At 34.2% G+C, this 5,852-nt stretch overlaps 1 long non-coding RNA gene across 1 annotated transcript; it reads right to left on the bottom strand.

Moving 5' to 3' along the window:
• Window positions 1-5,343: 5,343 nt before the first annotated feature.
• LOC100572946 lies at window positions 5,344-5,696 on the bottom strand. The gene is made up of 2 exons (XR_001680172.2): window positions 5,461-5,696; window positions 5,344-5,404 (listed from the first exon to the last, which is right to left on the bottom strand). It is a non-coding gene; the product is annotated as an uncharacterized LOC100572946 (long non-coding RNA).
• Window positions 5,697-5,852: the final 156 nt, after the last annotated feature.

The following is a 5,852-nucleotide window of genomic DNA, read 5'->3' as shown; positions in this document are numbered from 1 at the left end:
ATCGTACTATGTCGTTGTCGTATAGTTATTCAATTATTGTTGGTGTTTCTGTTTGTTCTTGTTGTTGTTGTTCTGTGTTATCGCCGCGAGTCGGCGGACGTTCAAGTCTCGGTCACGGTCGGGCGCGACCCGCAGCGTACACGATATTATAGTCATAAAATAAATTATGGTAAACCGTGTTCGGTCGATTTTCGATAATCACGCGCAGCTATAGGTACGTGCTATATAGAGGGCAAGGGTTCTTAACCTTTTCTGGTAGGTATACATAGACCACTAAGATACCAAGTAGGTACGAACTCCAATCTCCCTACCCGACAAAAAAATCCAGACTATATACTATAACACAAATACACAATACAGTGGCGATAAGAATCAAAAATCGCATTGCCTTGGATACTGGTTGATCCATTGTCAATGTCACCGAATGGGATTAAATTTTTGATAATAAATCTTGGTGTGTCATTTATTTTGATTTTATAAATAAATTATATTATCATCGGTATATAGTGTTGAGCTCACAAGAAAATTATAATATACGTATCCATGTTTCTGCTTTTGAATAGGCAAAATCATTAATCTACAAATCAATTACAGTATATATACTGAGTCGTCGAATATGTGTTTCCAATTAATCCAAAAAATTAGTCCTTGGATTACTCCCCCCCCCCCCCGAGTAACCTAACCTGCCACCTATTACCTAGGAGAGTTCGTGGACCACCAGTTCAGAAACCCAACAACGTATGAAGTGAGCAAAAAACGTAATCGAAAGAATTCTCTCGCTGAGAATATTCTCGACAACGAGTTTTAAACGATTTTTTTTTTGGTTTGTGAGATATGTGTTTTTTATGCATCCGATTTATAATACAGAAATGAGATGTAGGTACGAGCGTGGCCCGGCCAGGGGAAGTTTTGGCTGTTGTATCGCTCACCCCTCATTGATTATTTTTTATTTATGTTCTATGTCAGTAGTTCCCAAAGTCGTTCGACTCGCGGCATCCTTTTCGAAAGAAAGTTTTCCCACGGCGTCCTTTCCTAAGTCAAAGTACGACTTTAAATTATTTTTAGACCAGATAATAGTCCACGATACTTTGGGGGCCACTGTTCTTTTTTTAATAATAATAATAATGTCTGTGGTATAATAATTAGGTGATATATTAGCTGCCTACCTAGGCAGGACGACTAACTCGGGAACCACACTCCCCCTTTCACATCCACCCTATTTGTAAATATGCCACTGGAGCTGGTGTGAAAACGATTTGATTTCTACACCATTCGAAACCAAACGTACACTAGTTTGGTAAAGAATACGTATAAACGTTATAAGTACTTTAAACTTGATTAAAAATTAAAGAACAAACATAGCTATTATTTTTATTTTTACTAATTTTTAAACTTTAGTATTGATTAGCACGCATCAATATACTAAAAGTTAAACACTCGCGTTCTTGTTATATTTTGCACCCGCGTAAAGTCTAAAGACAATGTATGACTTATTTCATTCTCTATTCAGCATAGTATACAGTGTGATAATGATATTATATGATTACGTCTACTTTATGTCTATATGCGGTGCCTAAAAAGTCTTTGTTTATTTACGATATAAATAATGTGTTTTAACCATATAGGTACGACAATATCAAAAATACGCCATGACGTAATAGGTAGGTACCGGACGCGTGTTTCGAGCAAACGCACATGGAAAATATGCAATTTTATGAAAGCTCATAATATCTATAATAGCCGAAGACATAAAAGATAAAACTGCCTACCCACGGCGAATGTTCCTTCTCCGTTTTCGAGAATATTCTCCACGAAGATTATAATCATCACCAAGTCGTACCAGGTATACTTTACATCGATATTATAATATTACACTACACAGCAAGTATACCTCTACGCACGTAATCGTCTCGGCCGACTGATGCTGCGTACAGCTCTCGACCGGGCGACTTCGGTCCGATTCGTTTGACTATAATATTATTATTATTTTGAGCGCGTCGTGACGTAATCGTCGACGTGCAACAGAGTGCACCGCAGATGAGCGCATTCGCCGCCGCCGCATTCCGTCTCGGTTTTTTACTATTGTTGTCATTATTATTATTATTACTATTATTATCGTGCACACCAGTTGTTCAACCCGTTTGCAGCGCATTTGCCGTGTCTCATAACAATAATACCTACTCGTGTGTTATAGGTACACTTGGGAGAGAAACGACCGGTGCACCGACGATACAAATGCCCACTGGCCTGCACCGCCATGGCACACACTGTCAACGATCCAGGGTTACGGAAACTTGTTGCTGCGTACCTATGGTTCGTACACGGTTGACGACGCACAACTCACTGCACATCACGAGTTACGATTCGACAGAGAAACGTATAAAAATATTATGATGAATTATCGCGGATCGACGATGCGGAAACGTTACGATATTGTATAGATACGCGCTGCAAGTGATTCAGCTGCATTTCATAAATCAATTTTTAAATCCGTCTCTTTGCCCGGAAGGCGAAAGTGTCGTCGCGATTCTGAGGGAGAATGGCTTTTTTATAATACGTTCTACTGCGTGTACCTGTAAGCCTGCAGCTGCACCATTTGTTGTTACAATAATAGGTATGTCTGTTGTGTACAAGAATTGGATTGTATAAACCTCATAAAAAGAAATTCACTACCGCGGTGGACAACTCATATGTGTACCGCAGGTCTATTTTAATCGCATAAGCATAGTAATTGTAATTGTTACATTATTATACCGTTTTGTTTGATCACTTTTATTTGACAAAAATATGCACGACGTCGTATCGTAAAAGAGTCTCTTTATTCTTTAACAAAAACATTTTTACTCCGGTCTGGCGGTCTGCATTCCCCCCCACCCCCCCGAAACGTACCTCGTCTATAGTGGTTATATACAAAGTGGCCGGTATACTTTACAAATTCAAAAGGCTGCGAGCGAGTAAACTAAACGAATTAAACATTAAAAATTAAGTTAAAACGTTAAATTATTGTAATCCGACTACATAATATGTATAGGTGCATAACGCGTTACTCATTTTGTATTATGACTGTAGGTATAATCAACTCATGGCTAATGAGTTTCTTTTTATGTTGAAAAAAATGTTAACTTGATTTGCATAGGTATACCTACTTCATTATACATTACCATTACAAATACCAGCTATACTAAGTACATCGTACATTGTACCAGTTCTAGCCTTCTGGAGCAGTGCAGTATTTGTCTTCATATGTGCATATTATATAATGTAGGTACGTCGTATAATTTTAATAAAAACGAGTATAATTATGTGTTATACTATTATTACTTATTATTACCTGCGGTAAGTATAGAAAAACAAATCCTACCCCCCCCCCCAGCTCCCCTTGACAATTAGTAGGAATCCCTAGTAAGCCTATTTATTCAGTATACTGAAGCAGAGAACACCACAAAAGGCCCTTTTCGGGGTTTGGAAATTGACGAAATTATTTAATTATATATATGTTACGGATAAAGTGGGGTAGTCGGGCATTGTGCACAGGACCCATCAGTTTCGGGTTAAGTAATCAGTTAGTTATAATTGTTTACTATGACCGGTCATTCTATAGCAATGTCTTGGGCAATTTGGATTGCCCGACATACTTTTGGTCAATGTAAAAATTTACTGTATAATATATGTTGGTACCGCGGAGACAACCAAAGGACGATACCGCGTCGTCTCGTAATATTAAGATATTATAATATACCTAACTAACAATGACAAAATATAACGATTATTAACAATACAAAGATTAAATATAAATATGATAGAAAAATAACAGACAGCGCGTATGAGTATATGTGTGTGTGTGTGTGTGTGTGTGTGTGGCAGGTGAGTGATAGGTGCACGTCTCATATCACTGATCGATCAGACTCTGGGTGCAAACACTCATTTAGTTATCTAATCGACCACCTATCTTTATTATTACTCTGTTATAATTTGGAAAGTTTTGGTCATGATGTGCGGATATTTGTCTAAAATTATTTGAGCAATACTCCAGTACTGCATATTTTAATACTGTGTAGTGTGTTCAGTGTTCATTGTGTTCGACTGTTTATTTATGACGTTTGTAATATTTTATTAATTTTTTTTCCGCAACGTTTACCATGAAAACCGAATTTAATAGACGTTTAAAGTTATTATACAGTGAAAAAAATGCCAATAGTACATTTTTAAGTGAAATAAAATATATGGAACTAATGAATAAAATTAAAGATATAAAAACAAAAACTACGGCTAAACCAGGTACAGAATATAAAGCTTTAAAAAAATATCATGTTATGATGGTAGGCGAAGTTGAAAAATTTGTGTTGCCAATATTTCCCACTTCTCATTCAATTAAATGTAGATAGAGCAAGATGTGATCTTCGCAATATTCTAGATGTCATACTTTCTGGTAACTTAGAACTTTATATTTATTCTTATTCATAAGTATAATTAGTATAAATATAAATTAATACTTTATAGTAAAAGACAATTTTAACGAAATTGGGACCAAGAAAGGAAAAATAAACCAAATGTATAGGCGTAACCAATTTAAGTTATGCAAGGAGTCTTTTATTACGACCGAAGAAGTACTTGAAAACATAATTTCCTTAAGAGAGGTAACTCGACACAAATCCAACTTAGGTGGTCAAGGATATAATAGATGTGGTTGTACGCGGAAGTGTATAACAAAAAAATGCAAATGTAAAGTAGCAGGTAAACTGTGTAACTCTAAGTGCCACAGTAGCAACCCGTGCTCAAATAAATAAATATAACTACTTTTTAAAATTATTAAACTAAAAAAACAAATTTAAATTATTATGTATACTAATATTCATCTAATAAATAATAATAAATAAATGAATATAATATTTATTATTATATTGTATTAAATTTATTTAATTGTATTGTTTTAAACATGGTAGCATACATAATTGCCCTTCAAGGATTCAGTCATTGTACACTATGTCCGGGCACTGTTCACAATGCCCAACTACCTCACCTTGCCCGTAACATATACAAATATATTTTAATATAAAAGTATTATGATATATAATCGTTGATTATAAATATTTTCAATTATAACTTATAATTATTTAGTAATATTTATAATCAATGATATGCACAATGTTTTCACACGTAGGCCTACCACCTACAATATTGCTTACCACAAGGCCGTATCTTGGGGGGTCATAACTCACAAATCACTACAATATTGAACGCATCAAATTTTAAGTAATTAAATTGTCAGTTAAAAAAAAAAAATAGTATTTATATAAATAATCAAAAAAGTAATGTTTTACTTAACTTACCATTTTTTGTTTATATTAATTTTATTTTTTCCAGTATTAAAAAATAATGTCACAGTTAATTTTTGAGAACCGTCCTAAAACAAAATTTGTTTTAATTATTAAGTAAAACTATGATTATTTAGAAAATTACTTCAAATATTGGTGCATGAAACTTTGCTTCTAGCTGATGGTCCTCAACCATTTCAGCAAAAGATTCACTTATTTCTCGTGGATAATTTAATTCATTGAACTCGTACAAACCGCAATGCACTCCCTGAGCAAGATATACCCCAAATTGTGATGCCAAAAGTCTAACATTTGTTTTTGGTACTATTTCTATTGATCCATAATCAACATATAACAACTATAAAATAATAAAAAAAACGGTCAAATTTATCTTCAAATAAATAAAAAATGATGTGCAATTTATAGTAAGTAATAAGTGAATATTAAATGGTATAATGCCCTAAATATTGCTACACAAATGAAACTTTAAATTATAACAATAAATTACCAAGTATAATTTTTTTTTTAAATGCACAC

The sequence above is a fragment of the Acyrthosiphon pisum genome, chromosome A2, assembly GCF_005508785.2.
Source record: "Acyrthosiphon pisum isolate AL4f chromosome A2, pea_aphid_22Mar2018_4r6ur, whole genome shotgun sequence".
In the NCBI taxonomy this organism is placed as follows: domain Eukaryota; kingdom Metazoa; phylum Arthropoda; class Insecta; order Hemiptera; family Aphididae; genus Acyrthosiphon; species Acyrthosiphon pisum.
This window is presented reverse-complemented; position numbering and strand designations above follow the sequence as displayed.